A 24,050-nucleotide genomic window follows, 5' to 3' on the forward strand; every position below is an offset into this window, starting at 1 on the left:
ATTTTGATGGGGATTGCATTGAATCTGTAGATTGCTTTCGGCAAGATAGACATTTTAACTATATTAATCCTGCCAATCAATGAGCATGGGAGATCTTTCCATCTTATGAGATCTTCTTTGGTTTCTTTCTTCAGAGTCTTGAAGTTCTTATCATATAAATCTTTCACTTCCTTAGTTAGAGTCACACCAAGGTATTTTACGTTTTTTTTTTGTGACTATTGTGAAGGATGTTGTTGCCCTAATTCTTTCTCAGCCTGTTTATCCTTTGTGTAGAGAAAAGCCACTGATTTCTTTGAGTTAATTTTATATTCAGCTACTGCACTGAAGCTGTTTATCAGGTCTAGGAGTTCTCTGGTGGAATTTTTAGGATCACTTATATATACTATCATATCATCTGCAAAAAGTGATATTTTGACTTCTTCCTTTCCAATTTGTTTCCCCTTGATCTCCTTTTGTTGTCAAATTGCTCTGGCTAGGACTTCAAGTACTATATTGAATAGGTAGAGAGAAAGTGGGCAACCTTGTCTAATCCCTGATTTTAGTGGGATTACATCGAGTTTCTCTCCATTTAGTTTGATGTTGGCTACTGGTTTGCTGTATATTGCTTTTATTATGTTCAGGTATGGGCCTTGAATTTCTGTTCTTTTCAAGACTTTTATCATCAATGGGTGTTGGATTTTGTCAAATGCTTTCTCAGCATCTAAGGAGATGATCATGTGGATTTTGTTTTTGAGTTGGTTTATATAGTGGATTACATAGATGGATTTTCATATATTAAACCTTCCCTGAATCCCTGGGGTGAAGCCTACTTGACTATGATGGATGATCATTTACATGTGTTCTTGGGTTTGGTTTGTGGGAATTTTATTGAGTATTTTTGCATCTATATTCATAAGGGAAAGTGGTCTGAAGTTCTCTTTCTTTTTTGGTTTAGGTCTTTTTGTGGTTTAGGTATCAGAGTAATTGTATCTTCATAGAAAGAATTTGGTAGAGTGCCTTCTGTTTCTTTTTTGGAAGAGTTTGAGAAGAATTAGAATTAGGTCTTCTTTGAAGGTCTGATAGAAATCTGCACTAAACCTATCTGTTCCTGGGCTTTTTTTATTTGTTTGTTTGTTTGTTTGTTTGTTTGGTTGGTTGGTTGGTTGGTTGGTTGGAAGTCTATTAATGACTGCTTCTATTTCTTTAGGGGATATAGGACTATTTAAATGATTAATCTGATGTTGATTTACCTTTGGTACCTGGTATCTTCTAGAAAATTGTTCCTTTTCATTCAGGTTTTCCAGGTTTGCTGAGTATAAACTTTTGTAGTAGGATCTGATGATGGTTTGTATTTCTACAGGATCTGTTGTTATGTCTCCTTTTTCATTTCTGATTTTGTTAATTAGGATACTGTCCCAGTGCCCTCTAGTTAGTCAGGCTAAGGTTTTGTTGATCTTGTTGATTTTCTCGAGGAACCTGCTCCTGGTTTGGTTGATTCTTTGAATAGTTCTTTTTGTTTCCACTTGGTTGATTTCATTCCTGAGTTTGATTATTTCCTGCATTCTACTCCTCTTGTTTGAATTTGCTTCCTTTTATTCTAGAGCTTTTAGGTGTGCTGTCAAGCTGCTACTGTATGCTCTGTCTAATTTCTTTTTGGAGGCACTCAGAACTATGAGTTTTCCTCTTAGGAATGCTTTCATGGTGTCCCATAAGTTTGGGTATATTGTGGCTTCGTTTTCATTAAACTCTAAAAAGTCTTTAATTTCTTTATTTCTTAATCGAACACAGTATCATTGAGTAGAGTGTTTTTCAGCTTCTATGTGAATGTCGGCTTTCTATTATTTATGTTGTTACTGAAGATCAACCTTAGTCCGTGGTGATCTGATAGGATGAATGGGACAATTTCTATATTTTTGTATCTGTTAAGGCCTGTTTTGTGACCAATTATATGGTCAATTTTGGGAAGGTATCATGAGGTGCTGAAAAGAAGGTATATCCTTTTGTTTTAGATAAAATGTTCTGTAGATATCTGTCAAATCCATTTGTTTCATAACTTCTGTTAGTTTCAATGTGTCTCTGTTTAGTTTCTGTTTCCAGGATCTTTCCAATGATGAGAGTGGTGTGTTGAAGTCTCCCATAATTATTGTGTTAGGTGCAATGTATGCTTTGAGCTTTACTATACTTTTTTAAATGAATGTGGTTGGCCTTGCATTTGGAGCGTAGATATTGAGAATTGAGAGTTCATCTTGGAAGATTTTAATTTTAATGAGTATGAAGTGTCCCTCATTGTCATTTTTGATAACATTAGATTGGAAGTCAATTTTATTCGATATTAGAATGGCTACTCCAGCTTGTTTCTTTGGACCACTTGCTTGGAAAAATTTTTCCAGCCTTTTACTCTGAGGTAATTTCTGTCTTTTCGCTGAGGTGGGTGTTCTGTATGGAGAAAAATGTTGGGTCCTGGTTACATAGCCAGTTTGTTAGTCTATGTCTTTTTATTTGGGAATTGAGTCCATTGATATTAAGAGATATTAAAGAAAAGTAACTATTACTTCCTGTTATTTTTGTCGTTATAGTTGGGGTTCTGTTCTTGTAGCTGTCTTCTAGTAGGTTTGTTGAAGGATTACTATCTTGCTTTTTCAAGGGCATACTTTTCGTCCTTGTATTGGAATTTTCCCTTTATTATCCTTTGAAAGGACTGGATCTGTGGAAAGATATTGTGTGTATTTGGTTTTGCATGAAATACCTTGGTTTCTCCATCTATGGTAATTGAGAGTTTTGCTGGGTATAGTAGCCTGGACTGGCATTTGTGTTTTCTTAGGGTCTGTATAACATTTGTCCAGGATCTTCTGGCTTTCATAGTCTCTGGTGAGAAGTCTGGTGTAATTCTAATTGGTCTGCCTTTATATGTTACTTGACCTTTTTCCCTGCTGCTTTTAATATTCTATCTTTATTTAGTGCATTTGTTGTTCTGATCATTATGTGTCAGGAGGAATTTCTTTTCTGGTCCAGTCTATTTGGAGTCCTGTAGGCTTCTTGTATTTTCATGGGCATCTTTCTTTAGGTGAGGGAAGTTTTCTTCTGTAATTTTGTTGAAGATATTTGCTGGCCAGTTAAGTTGAAAATCTTCATTCTCATCTACTCCTATTTTCGGTAGGTTGGGTCTTCTCATTGTGTCCTGGATTTCATGGATGTTTTCAGTTAGGATATTTTGGATTTTGCATTTTCTTTGTTTGCTATGTCCATGTTCTCTATGGAATCTTCTGCACCTGAGATTTTCTCTTCCATCTATTGTATTCTGTTGCTGATGCTTGCATCTATGTTTCCTGATTTCTTTCCTAGGATTTCTATCTTCAGAGTTATCTCCCTTTTTGTCTCCCTGTTTTCTTTATTGTTTCTACTTCCATTTTTAGATCTTGTATGGTTTTTGTTCAAATACATTACCGGTTCGGTTGTGTTTTCCTGTAATACTTTAAGAGGTTTTTGTGTTTCCTCTTTAAGGACTTCTACCTGTTTAGCAATATTTTCCTGTAATTCTTTAAGAGCTTCTACCTGTTTAGCAGTGTTCTCCTGTATTTCTTTAAGTGAGTTATTAATTCCCTTCTCAAAATCCTCTACCACCATCATGAGATATGATTTTAAATCTGATTCTTGCTTTTTGGGTGTGTTGGAGGTATCCAGGACTCACTGTGGTGGGCTTACTGGGTTATGATGATGCCCAGTGATCCTGGTTTCTGATAGTAAGATTCTTATGTTTGGCTTTCACCATCTGGTAATCTCTGGTTTTAGATGTTCTAGCTGTCTCTGGCTGGAGCTTGATCCTCCTGTGATTCTGTTAGCCTCTGTCAGCACTCCTGGGATTCCAACTCTCTCCTGAGTTCCAGTCGTCAGAGCACTCTCTGCAGGCAAGCTCTCCTCTTGCAAGGCAGGCGTCCAGAAGTCTGGAGCTCAGATACACCTCTGGGTCCTGGGTTCAGAGCCCTCCCTGGAGACTCTCCTCTGGCAAGGAAGGTGCCCAGGGTTCTGGGTCTCAGCTCTACCTTCTGGCAGAGGATGAAAGCCCTAAAGGGATCCTGTTCAGGAAGCTCTTTTCCTTCTCCAGCCCACCTGCTCTCCTGCTTAAATTGCTCTCAGTGATCCCAAGATCCTGGGTGTGCTAGGGACTCCCCAGTTCCCACCCAAAATGGCATGGAGCTGGAGCCACCAGAAGGAATCCCAGCCTCTGGTTGGGCGGAGTTCCTTTGTCCCTGTTCCTGCTGGCATAAGACCCTCCGGGCTTTTTTGGAACTGATGTTGCATTCCACTCACCAGTGATCCCAAGATCCTGGGTGTGCTAGGGGGGCCTGCAGAGTGTAGAGTCCTCTCCGTACCTTGGGACCATCCACTGGGTTGGCGCTGAAGATCCAATGTTTTCTATAGTATCTTGTGCACCTGAAATTCTCTCTTCTATTTCTTGGATTCTGTTGGTGATGCTTGCATCTCTGACTCCTGACCTCTTTCCCAGATTTTCTAACTCCAGAGTTGCCTCACTTTGTGATTTCTTTATTGTTTCTAGTTCTATTTTTAGATCCTGGATGATTTTGTTTCTTTCCTTCACCAGTTTGATTGTGTTTTCCTATAATTCTTTAAGGTACTTTTTGGGATCCCTCTTTAAGGGCTTCTACCTGTTTACCTGTGGTTTGTATTTGTTTATTTTTTTTTCTTTTTTCTTTTCAGTTCTTTATTAGATATTTTCTTTATTTACATTTAAAATGTTATCCCCTTTCTTAGTTTCCCCTCCAAAAATCCCCTATTCCATCCCCTCTCCCCCTGCTCCCCACCCGGCCCACTCCCATTTCTGATCAGGGGTCTCCTATACTGGGGAATAGAGCCTTCACAGGACCAAAGGCCTCTCCTCCCATTGATGACTGACAAGGCCATCCTCTGTTACATATATAGCTATAGCCACAAGTGCCACCATGTGTTTTCTTTGATTGGTGGTATAGTTCCAAGGAGCTTTTGGAGTACTGGTTAGTTCATATTGATGTTACTCCTATGGGACTTCATACCTCTTTAGCTCCCTGGGTACTTTCTCTAGCTCATTCATTGGGGGCCTTGTGCTCCGTCCAATGGATGACTGTGAGCATCCACTTCTGTATTTTTCAGTCACTGGCAGAGCCTCACATGAGACAGCTATATCAGGCTCCTCTCAGCAGACTCTTGTTGGCGTCTGCTTTTGGTTTTTGGTGGTTGTTTATGGAATGGATCCCCAAATGGGGCAGTCTCTGGATGGTTGTTTCTTCAGGCTCTGCTCCAAACTTTATCTCTGTACCTCCTTCCTTGGGTATATTCTTCCCCATTCTAAAAAGGATTCTGAGCTTCTGGGCTTATATCCACTTATCAGTGAGTGCATATCATGTATGCTCTTTTGTGATTGGGTTACCTCACTCAGGATGATATCCTCTAGATCCATCCATTTGCCTAAGAATTTCATAAATTCAATGTTTTTAATAGCTGAGTAGTACCCCATTATGTAAGTGTACCACATTTTTTGTATCCATTCCTCTGTTGAAGACATCTGGTTTCTTTCCAGCTTCTGGATATTATAAATAAGGCTACTATGAACGTAGTGGAACATGTGTCCTTATTACATGGTAGAGCATCTTCTAGGTATATGTCCAGGAGTGGTATTGCTGGATCTTCTGGTAGAACTCTGTCCAATTTTTTGAGTAACCACTAAATTGATTTTCAGAGTGGTTGTACCAGCTTGCAGTTGCACCAGCAATGGAGGAGTGTTCCTCTTCTCCACATCCTTGGAAGCATCTGTTGTCACCTGAGTTTTTTATCTTAGCCATCTGTCTCATGTGAGGTGGAATCTCAGGATTATCTTTATTTGCACTTCCTTGATGATTAATGTTGAAACATTAATGATGAAAAATGTTGAACATTTTTTAGGTGCTTCTCAGTCGTTCAGTGTTCCTCAGTTGAGACTTCTTTGTATAGCTCTGTGCCACATTTTTTAATAGAGTTGTTTAGTTTTCTAGAGTCCAAATTCTTGGGTTCTTCATATATATTGGACATTAGTCCCCTATCGGATTTAGAATGCGTAAAGATCTTTTCCCAATTTGTTGGTTGCCTATTGGTCTTATTGACACTGACCTTTGCCTTACAGAAGCTTTGCAATTTTATAAGGTCCCATTTGTCAATTCTTGATTTTAAAGCACAAGCCACTGCTATTTTATTCAAGAATCTTTCCCCATACCCATGTGCTCGAAGCTCTTCCCCACTTTCAGCTCTATAGGTTTCAGTGTCTCGTTTTTTTAAAATATTTTTTATTACATATTTTCCTCAATTACATTTCCAATGCTATCCCAAAAGTCCCCCATACCTCCCCCCCCACTTCCCACCCACCCATTCCCATTTTTTGGCCCTGGGGTTCCCCTGTACTGGGGCATATAAAGTTTGCAAGTCCAATGGGCCTCTCTTTCCAGTGATGGCTGACTAGGCCATCTTTTGATACATATGCAGCTAGAGTCAAGAGCTCTGGGGTACTGGTTAGTTCATAATGTTGTTCCACCTATAGGGTTGCAGATCCCTTTAGCTCCTTGGGAACTTTCTCTAGCTCCTCCATTGGGAGCCCTGTGATCCATCCAATAGCTGACTGTGAGCATCCACTTCTTTGTTTGCTAGGCCCCGGCATAGTCTCACAAGAGACAGCTACATCTGGGTCCTTTCAACAAAATTTTGCTAGTGTATGCAATGGTGTCAGCATTTGGAAGCTGATTATGGGGTGGATCCCTGGATATGGCAGTCTCTAGATGGTCCATCCATTCGTCTCAGCTCCAAACTTTGTAACTCCTTCCATGGGTGTTTTGTTCCCAATTCTAAGGATGGGCATAGTGTCCACACTTCAGTCTTCATTCTTCTTGAGTTTCATGTGTTTAGCAAATTGTATCTTATATCTTGGGTATTCTAGGTTTTGGGCTAATATCCACTTATCAGTGAGTACATATTGTGTGAGTTCCTTTGTGAATGTGTTACCTCACTCAGGATGATGCCCTCCAGGTCCATCCATTTGCCTAGGAATTTCATAAATTCATTCTTTTTAATAGCTGAGTAGTACTCCATTGTGTAAATGTACCACATTTTCTGTATCCGTTCCTCTGTTGAGAGACATCTGTGTTCTTTCCACCTTCTGGCTATTATAAATAAGGCTGTTATGAACATAGTGGAGCATGTGTCCTTCTTACCGGTTGGGACATCTTCTGGATATATGCCCAGGAGAGGTATTGCTGGATCCTCCGGTAGTACTATGTCCAATTTTCAGAGGAACAGCAAGACTGATTTACAGAGTGGTTGTACAAGCCTGCAATCCCACCAACAATGGAGGAGTGTTCCTCTTTCTCCACATCCTTGCCAGCATCTACTGTCACCTGAATTTTTGATCTTAGCCATTCGGACTGGTGTGAGGTGAAATCTCAGGGTTGTTTTGATTTGCATTTCCCTGATGATTAAGGATGTTGAACATTTTTTCGGGTGCTTCTCTGCCATTCGGTATTCCTCAGGTGAGAATTCTTTGTTCAGTTCAGAGCCCCATTTTTTAATGGGGTTATTTGATTTTCTGAAGTCCACTTTCTTGAGTTCTTTATATATGTTGGATATTAGTCCGCTATCTGATTTAGGATAGGTAAAGATCCTTTCCCAATCTGTTGGTGGTCTTTTTGTCTTATTGACGGTGTCTTTTGCCTTGTAGAAGCTTTGGAGTTTCATGAGGTCCCATTTGTCAATTCTCGATCTTAAAGCACAAGCCATTGCTGTTCTATTCAGGGATTTTTTCCCCTGTACCCATATCTTCAAGGCTTTTCCCCACTTTCTCCTCTATATGTTTCAGTGTCTCTGGTTTTATGTGAAGTTCCTTGATCCACTTAGATTTGACCTTAGTACAAGGAGATAGGAATGGATCAATTCGCATTCTTCTACATGATAACAACCAGTTGTGCCAGCACCATTTGTTGAAAATGCTGTCTTTCTTCCACTGGATGGTTTTAACTCCCTTGTCGAAGATCAAGTGACCATAGGTGTGTGGGTTCATTTCTGGGTCTTCAATTCTATTCCATTGGTCTACTTGTCTGTCACTATACCAATACCATGCAGTTTTTAATCACAATAGCTCTGTAGTAAAGCTTTAGGTCAGGCAAGGTGATTCCACCAGAGGTTCTTTTATCTTTGAGAAGAGTTTTTGCTATCCTAGGTTTTTTGTTATTCCAGATGACTTTGCAAATTGCTCCTTCTAATTCATTGAAGAATTGAGTTGGAATTTTGATGGGGATTGCATTGAATCTGTAGATTGCTTTTGGCAAGATAGCCATTTTAACAATGTTGATCCTGCCAATCCATGAGCATGGGAGATCTTTCCATCTTCTGAGATCTTCTTTCATTTCTTTCTTCAAAGACATGAAGTTCTTATCATACAGATCTTTCCCTTACTTTGTTAGGATCAAGCCAAGGTATTTTATATTATTTGTGACTATTGAGAAGGGTGTTGTTTCACTCATTTCTTTCTCAGCCTGTTTATTCTTTGTGTAGAGAAAGGCCATTGACTTGTTTGAGTTTATTTTATATCCAGCTACTTCACCGAAGCTGTTTATCAGGTTTAGGAGTTCTCTCGTGGAATTTTTAGGGTCACTTATATATACTATCATATCATCTGCAAAAAGTGATATTTTGACTTCCTCTTTTCCAATTTGTATCCCCTTGATCTCCTTTTGTTGTCGAATTGCTCTGGCTAATACTTCAAGTACTATGTTGAAGAAGTAGGGAGAAAGTGGGCTGCCTTGTCTAGTCCCTGAATTTAGTGGGATTGCTTCCAGCTTCTCTCCATTTTCTTTGATGTTGGCTACTGGTTTGCTGTAGATTGCTTTTATCATGTTTAGGTATGGGCTTTGAATTCCTGATCTTTCCAAGACTTTTATCATGAATGGGTGTTGGATCTTGTCAAATGCTTTTTTGCATCTAACGAGGTGATCATGTGGTTTTTGTCTTAGGGTTTGTTTATATAATGTATTACATTGATGGATTTTCGTATATTAAACCATCCCTGAATCCCTGGAATAAAACCTACTTGGTCAGGATGGATGAGTGCTTTAATGTGTTCTTGGATTCGGTTAGCGAGAATTTTATTGAGTATTTTTGCATTGATCTTCATAAGACAAATTGGTCTGAAGTTCTCTATCTTTGTTGGATCTTTCTGTGGTTTAGGTATCAGAGTAATTGTGGCTTCATAAAATGAGTTGGGTAGAGTACCTTCTACTTCTATTTTGTGAAATAGTTTGTGCAGAACTGGAATTAGATCTTCTTTGAAGGTCTGATAGAACTCTGCACTAAACCCGCCTGGACCTGGGCTTTTTTTGGCTGGGAGACTATTAATAACTGCTTCTATTTCTTTAGGGGATATGGGACTGTTTAGATCGTTAACTTGATCCTGATTTAACTTTGGTACCTGGTATTTGTCCAGAAATTTGTCTATTTCCTCCAGGTTTTCCAGTTTTGTTGAGTATAGCCTTTGGTAGAAGGATCTGATGGTGTTTTGGATTTCTTAGGGATCTGTTGTTATGTCTCCCTTTTCATTTCTGATTTTGTTAATTAGGATTTTGTCCCTGTGCCCTCTAGTGAGTCTAACTAAGGGTTTATCTATCTTGTTGATTTTCTCAAAAAACCAACTTCTCGTTTGGTTAATTGTTTGAATAGTTCTTCTTGTTTCCACTTGGTTGATTTCACCCCTGAGTTTGATTATTTCCTGAGTCTACTCCTCTTGGGTGAATTTTCTCCCTTTTTTTTCTAGAGCTTTTAGATGTGTTGTCAAGCTGCTAGTGTGTGCTCTCTCCAGTTTCTTCTTGGAGGAACTCAGAGCTATGAGTTTCCCTCTTAGAAATGCTTTCATTGTGTCCCATAGGTTTGGGTATTTTGTGGCTTCATTTTCATTAAACTCTAAAAAGTCTTTAATTTCTTTCTTTATTCCATCCTTGACCAAGGTATCATTGAGAAGAGTGTTGTTCAGTTTCCACCTGAAAGTTGGCTTTCCATTATTTATGTTGTTATTGAAGATCAGCCTTAGTCCATGGTGGTCTGATAGGATGCATGGGACAATTTCAATATTTTTGTATCTGTTGAGACCTGTTTTATGACCAATTATATGGTCAATTTTGGAGATGTTCCCATGAGGTGCTGAGAAGAAGGTATATCCTTTTGTTTTAGGATAAAATGTTCTGTAGATATCTGTTAAGTCCATGTGTTTCATAACTTCTGTTAGTTTCACTGTGTCCCTGTTTAGTTTCTGTTTCCACGATCTGTCTATTGATGAAAGTAGTGTGTTGAAGTCTCCCACTATTATTGTGTGAGGTGCAATATGTGCTTTGAGCTTTACAAAGTGTCTTTAATGAATGTGGCTGCCCTTGCATTTGGGGCATAGATATTCAGAATTGAGAGTTCCTCTTGGAGGATTTTACCTTTGATGAGTATGAAGTGTCCCTCCTTGTCTTTTTTGATAACTTTGGGTTGGAAGTCGATTTTATTCGATATCAGAATGGCCACTCCAGCTTGTTTCTTCAGACCATTTGCTTGGAAAATTGTTTTCCAGACTTTCACTCTGAGGTAGTGTCTGTCTTTTTCCCTAAGATGGGTTTCCTGTAAGTAGCAGAATGTTGGGTCTTGTTTGTGTAGCCATTCTGTTAGTCTATGCCTTTTTATTGGGGAATTGAGTCCATTGTTATTAAGAGATATTAAGGAAAAGTAATTGTTGCTTCCTTTTATTTTTGTTGTTAGAGTTGACATTCTTTTCTTGTGGCAGTCTTCTTTTTGGTTTGTTGAGGGATTACGTTTTTGCTTTTTCTAGGGCATGATTTCTGTCCTTGTATTTTTTTTTTCTGTTATTATCCTTTGCAGGGCTGGATTCTTGGAAAGATAATGTGTGAATTTGGTTTTCTCGTGGAATTCTTTGGTTTCTCCATCTATGGTAATTGAGAGTTTGGCCCGGTATAGTAGCCTGGGCTGGCATTAGTGATCTCTTAGTGTCTGTATAACATCTGTCCAGGCTCTTCAGGATTTCATAGTCTCTGGTGAAAAGTCTGGTGTAATTCTGATAGGCCTGCCTTTATATTTTACTTGACCTTTCTCCCTTACTGCTTTTAATATTCTATCTTTATTTAGTGCATTTGTTGTCCTGATTATTATGTGTCGGGAGGAATTTCTTTTCTAGTCCAGTCTATTTGGAGTTCTGTAGGCTTCTTGTATGATCATGGGCATCTCTTTCTTTATGTTTGGGAAGTTTTCTTCTATTATTTTGTTGAAGATATTAGCTGGCCCATTTAAGGTGAAAATCTTCATTGTCATCAATTCCTATTATCCGTAGGTTTGGTCTTCTCATTGTGTCCTGGATTTCCTGGATGTTTTTAGTTAGGATCCTTTTGCATTTTGTATTTTCTTTGATTGTTGTGCCGATGTTCTCTATGGAATCTTCTGCACCTGAGATTCTCTCTTCCATCTCTTGTATTCTGTAGCTGATGCTCGCATCTATGGTTCCAGATCTCTTTCCTAGAGTTTCTATCTCCAGCATTGCCTCGCTTTTGGTTTTCTTTATTGTGTCTACTTCCCTTTTTAGTTCTAGTATGGTTTTGTTCATTTCCATCACCTGTTTGGATGTGTTTTCCTGTTTTTCTTTAAGGACTTCTACTTGTTTGGTTGTGTTTTCCTGTTTTTCTTTAAGGGCCTGTAATTCTTTAGCAGTGCTCTCCTGTATTTCTTTAAGTGAGTTATGAAAGTCCTTCTTGATATCCTCTACCATCATCATGAGAAATGTTTTTAAATCTGGGTCTAGATTTTTTCGATTGTGTAGGGGTGCCCAGGACTAGGTGGGGTGGGAGTGCTGCGTTCTGATGATTGTGAGTGGTCTTGATTTCTGTTAGTAGATTTCTTACGTTTGCCTTTTGCCATCTGGTAATCTCTGAAGCTAGCTGTTATAGTTGTCTCTGGTTAGAGCTTGTTCCTCAGGTGACTCTGTTAGCTTCTATAAGCAGACCTGGGAGGCTAGCTCTCTCCTTAGTTTCAGTGGTCAGAGTATTCTCTGCAGGCAAGCTCTCTTCTTGCAGGGAAGGTGCCCAGATATCTGGTGTTTGAACCTGCCTCCTGGCAGAAGTTGTATTCCACTTACCAGAGGTCTTAGGATCCCGTGGGGAATCCTGTATGGGTCCTTGGGGGTGTCGGGAGACTCCGTTGGCAAGGCACCCCGGTCAGTGTCTCTGGTTTTATGTGGAGTTCCTTGATCCACTTAGACTTGAGCTTTGTACAAGGAGATAAGAGTGGATTAATTCAAATCCTTCTGCATTTTAACCACCAGTTGAGGCAGCATAATTTATTGAAGATGCTGTCTTCTTTCTGCTGGACGGTTTTAGCTCCTTTGTCAAAGATCAACTGACAATATGAGTGTGGGTTTATTTCTGGGTCTTCAAATCTGTTCCATTGATCTACCTGTTTGTTGCTGTACCAGTACCATGCAGTTTTTATCACAATTGCTCTGTAGTACAGCTTGAGGTCAGGCACGGTGATTCCAGCAAAGGTCCTTTTATTGTTGAAAATAGTTTTTGCTATCCTAGGTCTTTTTTTTTTCTTTTTTGTTTTTTGTTTTATTGTTATTCCAGATGAATTTGCCAATTGCTCTTTCTAACTTTGTGAAGAATTGAGTTGGAATTTTGATGGGGATTGCAGTGAATCTGTAGATTGCTTTCAGCAAAATAGACATTTTGACTAAATTGATCCTGCCAATCCATGAGCATGGGTGATCTTTCCATCTTCTGAGATCTTCAATTTCTTTCTTAGGAGACTTGAAATTCTTTTCATCTTTCACTTCCTTGGTTAGAGACACACCAAGGTATTTTATATTATTTTTGACTATTTTGAAGGGTGTTATTTCCCTAATTTCTTTCTCAGCCTGTTTATCCTTTGTGTAGAGAAAGGCCATTGACTTGTTTGAGTTAATTTTATATTCAGATACTTCATTGAAACTGTTTATCAGGTTTAGGAGTTCTCTGGTGTAATTTTTAGGATCACTTATAAATACTATCATATCATCTGCAAATAGTGATATTTTGACTTCTTTCTTTGCAATTTGTATTCCTTTGATCTCCTTTTGTTATCTAATTGCTCTGGCTTGGACTTCAAGTCCTATATTGAATAGATAGGGAGAGAGTGGGCAGCCTTGTCTAGTCCCTGATTTTAGTGGGATTGCTTCCAGTTTCTCACCATTTAGTTTGATGTTGGCTACTGGTTTGCTGTAGACTGCTTTTATTATGTTCAGGTATGGGCCTTGAATTCCTGATCTTTCCAAGGCTTTTATCATCAATGGGTGTTGGATTTGTCAAATGCTTTCTCAGCATCTAAGGAGATGATCATGTGGTTTTTGTCTTTGAGTTTGTTTATATAGTGGATTACATTGATGGATTTCCATATATTAATCCATCCCTGCATCCCTGGGATGAAGCCTACTTGATCATGGTGGATGATCAATTTGATGTGTTCTTGGATTCAGTTTGCAAGAATTTTATTGAATATTTTGCGTGTATATTCATAAGGGAAATCGGTCTGAAGTTCTATTAATTTGTTGAGGTTTTGTGTAGTTTAGGTGTCAGAGTAATTGTGCCAAATTATAACTAATTGGGTAGAGTACCTTCTGTTTCTATTTTTTGGAAGAGTTTGAGTAGTATTGAAATTAGGTCTTCTTTGAAGGTCTGATGGACCTCTGAACTAAACCCATCTGGTCCTGAGGGTTTTTTTTTTTTTGTTGTTGTTGTTGTTTTGTTTTGATTGGCAGACTATTAATTGCTGTTTGTATTTCTTTAAGGGAAATAGAACTGTTTAGATAGTTAATCTGATTCTGATTTAACCTTGGCACCTGGTATCTGTCTTGAAAATTTTCCATTTCATCCATGTTTTCCAGTTTTGTTTAGTATAGGCTTTTGTAGTAGGATCTTATCATGTTTTGGATTTCCTCAGATTCTGTTGTTATATCTCCGTTTTCATTTCTGAGTTTGTTAATTAGGTTACTGTCCCAGTGCCCTCTAGTTAGTCTGACAAAGGTTTTATCTATCTTGTTGATTTTCTCAAAGAACCAGCTCCTGCTTTGGTTGATTCTTTGTATAGTTCTTTTTATTTCCACTTGGTTGATTTCAGCCCTGAGTTTGATTATGTCCTGCCTTCTAATCATGTTGGGTGAATTTGCTTCCATTTGTTCTAAAGCTTTTGGGTGTGCTGTCAAGCGGCTACTGTATGCTCACTCCAGCTTTATTTTTGGAGGCACTCAGAGCTATGAGATTTCCTCTTAGGACTGCTTTCATTGTGTCCCATTAGTTTGGGTATTTTGTGGCTTCATTTTTATTAAACTCTAAAAAGTCTTTAATTTCTTTATTTCTTCCTTGACCAAGGTATCATTGAGTAGTTTGTTCAGCTTCCAAATGTATGTGGGTTTTCTATTCTTTATGTTGTTATTAAAAATCAGCCTTAGTCCATGGTGATCAGATAGGGTGCATGGGATTAGTTCAATATTTTTGTAACTGCTGAGTCCTGTTTGGTGACCAATTAAATGGTCAATTTTGGAGACGGTATCATGAGATTATGAGAAGAACATATGTGCTTTTGTTTTCAGATGAAATGTTCTATAGATATCTGTTAATTCCATTTGTATCATAACTTCTCTTAGTTTCACTGTATCTCTGTTTAGTTTTTGTTTCTAGGATCTGTCCATTGATGAGATTGGGGTGTTGAAGTCTCCCACTATTATTGTGTGAGGTGTAATGTGTGATTTGAGTTTTAGCAAAGTTTCTTTAATGAATGTGGTTGCTGTTGCATTTGGAGCATAGATGTTCAGAATTGAGAGTTCATCTTGGTAAATTTTACCTTTGATGAGTAAACAGTGCCCCTCCTTATCTTTTTTGAGATCTTTAGGTAGAAGTTTGAGTTTATTCGATATTAGAATGGCTACTTCAGCTTGTTTCTTGGGACATTTGCTTGGAAAATTGTTTTCCAGCCTTTTACTCTGATGTAGTCTCTATCTTTGTCCCTGAGGTGGGTTTCCTATATGCAGAAAAAATTCGGGTCCTTTTTACATAACCAGTCTGTTAGTCTATGTCTTTTTATTGGGGAATTGCATCCATTGATATTAAGAGTATTAAGGAAAAGTCATTTTTGCTTCCTGTTATTTTTGTTCTTAGAGTTGGTATTCTGTTCATGTGTCTATCTTTAGGTTTTTTTGAAGGATTACATTCTTGCTTTTTCTAGGGCATACTTTCCATCCTTGTATTGGAATTTTCCCTTTATTATCCTTTGAAGGACTGGATTCATGGAAAGATATTGTGTGTATTTGATTTTTTTCATGAAATATCTTGGTTTCTCCATCTATGGTAATTGAGAGTTCTGCTGGGTATAGTAGCCTGGGCTGCCATTTGTGTTCTCTTAGGGTCTATATGACATCTGCCCAGGATCTTCTGGCTTTCATAGCCTCTGGGGAGAAGTCAGGTGTAATTCTGATAGGTCTGCCTTCATATGTTACTTGACCTTTTTCCCTTAAAGTTTTTAATATTCTTTCTTTGGTTTATGCTTTTGATGTTTTAATTATTATGTGATGGGAGGAATTCCTTTTCTGGTCCAAACTATTTGGAATTGTGAAGGCTTCTTGTATGTTCATAGGCATCTCTTTCTTTAGGTTAGGGAAGTTTTCTTCTATAATTTTGTCGAAGATATTTACTGGCCCTTTAAGTTGGAAATCTTCCTTCTCGTCTATACTTACTATCCTTAGGTTTGGTCTTCTCATTGTGTCCTGCATTTCCTGGACGTTTTGTGTTAGAATCTTTTTGCATTTTGCATTTTTTTTATTGTTATGTCAATGTTTTCTATGGTATCTTCTGTACCTGAGATTCTCTCTTCTATCTCTTGTATTTTGTTGGCTATGCTTGCATCATTGGCTCCTGACTTCTTTTCTAGGTTTTCTATTTTCAGAGTGGTCTCCCTTTGTGATTTCTTTATTGTTTTTACTTCTATTTTTAGATCCTGGATGGTTTTGTTCAATTCTTTCACCTGATTAGATGTGTTCTCCTGTATTTCTTTAAGGGAGTTATTTATTTCCTTCTTAAAGTTCTCTATCATCGTCATGAGAAGTGACTTTAGATACATATCTTCCTTTTCTGGTGCAAAGGTATATCCAGTACTTGCTATGGTGGGAGTGTTCGGTTCTGATGATGCCAACTAGCCTCGATTTCTTTTTTTTTTCCATTTTTTATTAGGTATTTAGCTCATTTACATTTCCAATGCTATACCAAAAGTCCCCCATACCCACCCACCCCCAATCCCCTACCCACCCACTCCCCCTTTTCGGCCCTGGCGTTCCCCTGTACTGGGGCATATAAAGTTTGCGTGTCCAATGGGCCTCTCTTTCCAGTGATGGCCGACTAGGCCATCTTTTGATACATATGCAGCTAGAGTCAAGAGCTCCGGGGTACTGGTTAGTTCATAATGTTGTTCCACATATAGGGTTGCAGATCCCTTTAGCTCCTTGGGTACTTTCTCTAGCTCCTCCATTGGGAGCCCTGTGATCCATCCATTAGCTGACTGTGAGCATCCACTTCTTTGTTTGCTAGGCCCCGGCATAGTCTCACAAGAGACAGCTACATCTGGGTCCTTTCGATAAAATCTTGCTAGTGTATGCAATGGTGTCAGCGTTTGGATGCTGATTATGGGGTGGATCCCTGGATATGGCAGTCTCTACATGGACCATCCTTTCATCTCAGCTCCAAACTTTGTCTCTGTAACTCCTTCCAAGGGTGTTTTGTTCCCACTTCTAAGGAGGGGCATAGTGTCCACACTTCAGTCTTCATTTTTCTTGAGTTTCATGTGTTTAGGAAATTGTATCTTATATCTTGGGTATCCTAGGTTTTGGGCTAATATCCACTTATCAGTGAGTACATATTGTGTGAGTTCCTTTGTGAATGTGTTACCTCACTCAGGATGATGCCCTCCAGGTCCATCCATTTGCCTAGGAATTTCATAAATTCATTCTTTTTAATAGCTGAGTAGTACTCCATTGTGTAGATGTTCCACATTTTCTGTATCCATTCCTCTGTTGAGGGGCATCTGGGTTCTTTCCAGCTTCTGGCTATTATAAATAAGGCTGCTATGAACATAGTGGAGCATGTGTCCTTCTTACCAGTTGGGGCATCTTCTGGATATATGCCCAGGAGAGGTATTGCTGGATCCTCCGGTAGTACTATGTCCAATTTTCTGAGGAACCGCCAGACTGATTTCCAGAGTGGTTGTACAAGCCTGCAATCCCACCAACAATGGAGGAGTGTTCCTCTTTCTCCACATCCACGCCAGCATCTGCTGTCACCTGAATTTTTGATCTTAGCCATTCTGACTGGTGTGAGGTGGAATCTCAGGGTTGTTTTGATTTGCATTTCCCTGATGATTAAGGATGTTGAACATTTTTTCAGGTAGCCTCGATTTCTGTTGCTTCTGTTTTTATTGCTTGCCTTCTGCCACCTGATTATCTCAAGTGCTTGCTGCCCTCAATATATCTGATTGGAGCCTGTCCTTCCTATAATCATGGTTGATTCAGGACTCCTCAGAATCTAGGTTTCTCTGTGATCCTGTGATATTGGGATCCTGTGAACCTGAGATTCTGGGTGTGTCAGAATTCTTGGCAGTCAAACTTCCTCTGAGACCCTGAGATCCTGGTGTGTCCAAGCTCCTGGTATACTGTAATCCTAAGATCCTGGGCGTGTTACAGCGCCTGGAAGTGGTGTCTCCTCTGGGGACTGTGGGGCTGTCTGGTGTGTTTGAAACCAAGTTATACTAGCATCGACCAGAAGGAATGCAAGCTGCTGGTCAGGCAGGGCTCCTGTGTCTTTGCTCTTGCTGTCACAGGCCCATCACAGTTTGGAACAGATGTTGTGTTCCACTCCCCAGTGATCCCAAGATCTCGTGGAGAGTCCTCTGGAGACCTTGAGATCATCTGCCGAGTTCCCACCCAAGGTGACCTGGAGCTGGCGCCAACTGGATGGGACTTGAGCCCCTGGTCAGGCGTGTTTCCTGCATCCCTGCTGCTGGCACAGTGTAAAGAAGACCCCTGTCTTCTTTACACTGGATGGTTTTAGCTTCTTTGTCAAAGATCAAGTGACCATAGGTGTGTAGGTTCATTTCTGGGTCTTCAATCCTATTCTGTTGATCTACCTGTCTGTCACTGTATCAGTACCATGCAGTTTTTAATCACAATTGCTCTGTAGTACAGCTTGAGGTCAGGGATGGTGATTCCACCAGAGGTTCTTTTATTCTTGACAATTGTTTTTGCTATCCTATGTTTTTTTCTTATTCCAGATGAATTTGAAAATTGTACTTTCGAACTCTGTGAAGAATAGAGTTGGAATTTTGATGGGAATTGCATTGAGTCTGTAGATTGTGGGTTTTTTTTTTTTTTTGTCTTTGAGTTTGTTTATATAATGGTTTACATTGTTGGATTTTCATATATTGAACTATCCCTGCATCCCTAGGATGAAGCCTACTTGATCATGATGGATGATTGTTTTGATGTGTTCTTGGATTCAGTTTTTGAGAATTTTATTGAGTATTTTTGCTTCGATATTCATAAGGGAAATTGGTCTGAAGTTCTCTTAATTTGTTGGGACTTTGTGTGGTTTAGGTATCAGAGTAATTGTGGCTTCATAGAATGAATTGAGTAGAGTACCTTCTGTTTCTGTTTTGTGGAATTGTTTGAGGAGCATTGGAATTAGGTCCTCTTTGAAGGTCTGATAGAACTCTTCACTAAACCCTTATTTCCTTAAGTTGGGGATGTTTTCATCTATGATTTTGTTGAAGATATTTTCTGGCTCTTTGAGCTGGGTATCTTCACTCTCTTCTATTCCTATTTTCTTATGTCTTTTCACTGTCTTGGGTTTCCTGGATATTTTAGGTTAGGAGTATTTTATGTTTTGAATTTTCTTTGACCGTTGTGTCAGTATCTTCTAAGGTATCTTGTATGCCTGAGATTCTGTATTCTATCTTTTCTATACTGTTGTTGATGCTTGTATCTGTATTTTTGTGTTTTCTTTATTGTTTCTACTTCCAATGTTAGGTCTCGGACTGCTTTGTTCAGTTCCTTCAACTGTTTGTGGTTTCCTGTATGTTTGTTTGTTTATTTGTTTGTTTCCAGATAGTGTTTCTCTGCATAGCCCTGGCTGTCCTGGAACTCACTTTTTAGACCAGGCTGGCCTCAAACTCAGAAATCTTGTCCTGGAACTCACTTTTTAGACCAGGCTGGCCTCAAACTCAGAAATCTGCCTGCCTCTGGCTCCCAAGTGCTGGGATTAAAGGCATGTGCCACCACCGCCTGGTCCTGTATTTCTTTAAGGAGTTTGTTTCCTCTTTATAGGCTTCTATCTGTTTGCCTGTGTTTTCCTGTATTTCTTTCAGCGAGTTATTTATATTCTCCTTAGAGAATTCTCTTATCTTCATGAGATAGGATTTTAGTTCAGTATCCTGGTTTTCAGGTGTGTTGGTGTATCCAGAGCTTGCTGAGGTGGGAGAACTGAGTTCTGATCGTGCCAGAATATATTGGCTTCTCTTGTTTATGGTCCTGTGCTTGCCTCTTCCCATCTGGTTATCTCTGCTAACTGGCCTGCGTGACTCTGTCTGAAGCCTGCCTCTGGTGTACTTAAATTACTGCAGGTATCCTTGGAGGCTTTCAGACTCTGGGATCTTAAGAGGCACAGACTCACTGATGATCTTGCAGGTGGAAGGCACTGGCAGAGTTTGTGCAGGGGTGCAGATGGGGTGGAGATAAGTCCTGAGTATGCTAGGCTCCTCAGGGTTGCCATCTTCTGTGGTTATTTGGGGGAGCCCCTTACTGTGGCCCTGGCTTTATCATATCTCTTGGGGGACCTGGAGACTTGTGGGGTCTGCAGAGGAGCGTAGATGCTGGTGATCTGCCCAGGCAGAAGGCTCAGGCCTGAAAGTATGTATCTTTTTTGAACAGTTGTCCTTGATCGATAGATCTGGATCTATTTGCATTCTTCTACATGGAGACTAAATGAAAATGAAAACACAACATACACAGGCCTATGGGACACAATGAAGGTGGTTCTAAAAGCACAAATGCATCCATAAAACAAAACAAAACTCTGGAGAGATCTCTAATAAATAAATTAAAATCACACCTGAAAGTGCTAGAACAAGAACAAAAACAAAACAAATCCCCACAAATCCAAACTAACAAAAAAGAGGAAGAAAGGAAGAAAAAAATTACATCCAAAAGGAATAGCTAGCAAGAAATAATCAAATTTGTGTTGGAAATCAGTAAACTAGGCACACACAAACAAACAAAACTACATAGAATCAATTGCATAAAACATGGATATTTTTGACAAAAATCAATGAGATTGATAAACTTTTAGCCAAATTAACTGAAAGACACAGAAAGAAGATCCAAATTAATAGAAATGGGGACAAACTGGGTGACATCACAACAGACAACAAGAAAATCTACAGAATCATAAGAAACATCTAAAAAATTTGTACTCCACCAAATATAAATCAAGATCAGGTAAACAATATGAAAAGATATAGAACTCTCTCTCTTTCTCTGCCTAAGCTTGGCTGTCCTGGAACTCACTCTATAGACTGACCTTGAACTCAGAGATCTGCATGGCTCTGTCATCTGAAATGTTGGGATTAAAGGCCTGTTCCAACATGCCTGGATTTAAACTGTTTTTGTTTGTTTGCTTGGTTGTTTCAGCTAGAATCTGTTTTGTCCTAGGCTGGTCTTGCACTCAGATCTGTTTGGCTTTGTCTCTTGGGAATAAAGGCTTGTATTTCCATGCCTAGACCTAAATTTAATATGGTGGGATCTTGCCGCAAGATCACTACTCCCTTAATTCAATTTAATATCCTTGAACACAGGACTCAGCTCCATTTTACTTCCTGGTGCCCCTTTAATACTCAAACCATATATTTTATACTTCCCCTTCCTCATCTTGCTATGCTTGTTTAAAATGCTCTTCATGAGATTTAACCAGAGAACAAAGTCTATGATGGGCATTTCTGAGACTTCCTTTGTCAATGCAATTATCCGAGTCTCTTCACCTTAGCCTCAGGCAGATTCTTAAGACAAGGGCAAAAACTAGCCACATTCTTCACTAAAATACCACAAAAATGGTCCCTAAGCCACAGATTGAAATTCTCACTGAAGCCTCCTGGGCTAGGTTCACATAATTTAAATCACTCTCAATAACAAAGTCTTCCATATTCCTACTAGGATAGCCCATTAAGCCCATTTAAAGGATTCCATGGCTTTCCAAATCCAAAGTCTCAAAATCCACATTCTTCCAAATAAAAGCATGCCCATGGATGCTTCTGGTTGGTGGCTCAGTTTCTGGAAGCTCCCTGGAGTCTGGGTTAGTTGAGATTGCTGATCTTCCTATGGAGTTGCTTTCCCTTTCAGCTTCTTCAGTCCTTCCCCTATTTCAACCATATAAGTCTCTGATTTCAGTCCAATGGTTTGGTGTAACAGTCAGCTGCTGGTAGAGCTTATCTGAGAACAGCCATGCTAAGCTCCTGTCTGTAAGCACATCATAGCATAGTAGTATCAGGCCTTGGTTCCCCGCACAAACATCCCCAGTGAGATGCATCCCAAGTTGTGACAGTCATTGGACCTCCTTTAATTCAGTCTCTTCTCCATTTTTGTCTCTGCTGTTCTTTTAGATAGGAACAATTCTGGATCAGGAATTTTGACTGTGGGTTAGTTAGTAACTCTGTCCCTCCACTTGAGGCCATGTCTTATCTACTTGAGGTGGACTCTTTCAGTTACCTTTCCCCAGTGTTGGGCATTTTGTTTGAGGTCACACCCAATGAGTCCTGAGAGTGTTTCACCTCCTAGGTCTCTGGTACTGATACTCTCTAGAGGGTTCCCCACCTCCCACTCCCTGAGGCTGCTTATTTCCATTTATTCTCTAGGCCCTATGGGCTTCTCCCCTGTCCACTTCCCCCTCAATATTTGATCCCGTTCTCCTTTCCCTCCTCCAGTCTCCCACCCGTATCCTTCCCCCTTCAGAGTGGGGTTGAAGTCTCCTCATTTGGGCATTTCTGCTTGTTATCTTTCTGTAAGTTGTATCCTAGATATTCTGTACTTTTTGGCTACTATCTACTTATCAGTGAGTGAGTACATACTATGCATGTCCTTTTGATCTGAGTTACCTCACTCATGATGATATTTTCTAGTTATATCCATTTGCCTGAAAGAATCATGATGTCTTCATTTTTAATAGCTGAATACCATTCCTTTGTGTAAATGAACCACATTTTCTGTATCCATTCTTTGGTTGAGGGACATCTGGGTTATTTCCTGCTTCTGGCTATTTTTGAACATATTTCATTTGAAGATGATTTTTTAAAACACTCAATAGATCTCACCAATGTACATTAAAACCCAGCTACATGTAATGATAATTACTGAATATATATTTTGCAAATTAAGAGTGAGAGACATAGAATCTTCAGACAAACAACCTAAATTTAAAACTTAGCTCTACCAATTACCAACTGTGTAACTTCCAGAGAGTTGTTTGCTCTTTCAATGGCTAGTTTCTTAATTTCTTAATTTTTTGTATAATGATTTTACTGGGTTATTTTTGCCATAAATGAGTGTCTATTTATAATGCACATATCAGTGCCTAGAATATGCTATTATGTATACATTTTGTAGAGTAATAATAGGTAAGAGGTAGTAATTAAAATCATGGGAAGGGATATTATCAGCTGGGGACAAATAGTTTTAGAAAATAAGAGAAACAAGGAATGAGAACTCATTTATTTAATAAACAGAAATGGACCCTTATAACACACCAAGTAGATCAAAAGTTAGAAAGAAAAGCATATTGCTGTTTCTTCAAGAGTGAGAGAATAATGATGTTGCTGACTAAAGATTTTAAGTGTGAGATAAACTGCATTAATTGTAATAAAGAGCTGCAAGAATTGTTTAATAAGCATGTAGGATGCTATGATCCAACTCCCAGGATTTTCTTCTGATGTGGCTATGGTCTTATTATTATAGTACTTGGACTCTTGCCAATAGGCATGCCTCAAATATCAGCCTCTTTCCATAATTGCCTTGGCTACAGAATTCTTTCTTAAATGTGGGAATGAAACTCCATTTTTCTTTTGGTCACAGCATGGGTGCAGTGACTGATTATTATAAGCATAAACCCTCATGTTTTCTTCCTCTACAGGAAAAAGTTTGAGGGCTATTTCAGAATTGGACTGAGGCAGAGAAGATTTTTGTTGAAATGTATCTCAGGCTAATTTCTCTCTCTGCCAAATTTTTCTTTCACTGAAACTGATAATCTAATAAACTTCTTGTCCTCCCAACATCTGGATAGCACAACCTGTGATAATTAGTCTTGAAGCTTTAACCCAGATGAATAAGAAAAGCCCGACTGGAAAATATAATCAATAAATGGCAATTGATAAGATAGCAAACAAGGTAGGCAGCCTCCCAAGTGCCGTACCCCCCCCCCCCACACACAACACACACACACACTTAGACACACACAAACTCTTAGAGAGGGTTCTCACTGTATAACCCTGGCTAACCTGAAACTCACTTTGGTGACTAGGCTGACCTCAAATTCAGAGACCCACCTGCCTCTTCCTGAGTTCTGGAATAAAAGGTGTGCACAGCAATGTGTAGCAAAACGCATTTGATTTTTTTGTTTGTTTGTTTTAGTTGTTGTTGTCATTGTTGTTTTTTCCTAGTAACTTTGATTACATAGACAAAAGATGCCATAAAGCTTGAAAGCATTAAGGTCTGCCTATCTTTCCTGATGTCTTTAGTATGAGAACAGGGTACTTTATTGTCAAATAAATGTGCTATACAAAAATAGGAAAATGATACTTTCTCTTGACATATCAAAACCTGAAGTTCTTAAAAATCTTTAACGTTTAGCAGTTAGGGGTATGAGTAAACCTTTCTTCTTCCCTTTTTGTGAGACTAGATTTCATGTAGT

At 39.1% G+C, this 24,050-nt stretch overlaps 1 protein-coding gene across 5 annotated transcripts in view; it reads left to right on the forward strand.

Moving 5' to 3' along the window:
• Window positions 1–24,050, forward strand: part of Lrif1 (ligand dependent nuclear receptor interacting factor 1) — a 51,636-nt gene that overhangs the window by 11,859 nt on the left and 15,727 nt on the right. The gene's annotated exons all lie outside the window — the stretch shown is intronic.

The sequence above is a fragment of the Mus musculus genome, chromosome 3, assembly GCF_000001635.26.
Source record: "Mus musculus strain C57BL/6J chromosome 3, GRCm38.p6 C57BL/6J".
NCBI classification, from domain to species: Eukaryota; Metazoa; Chordata; class Mammalia; order Rodentia; family Muridae; genus Mus; species Mus musculus.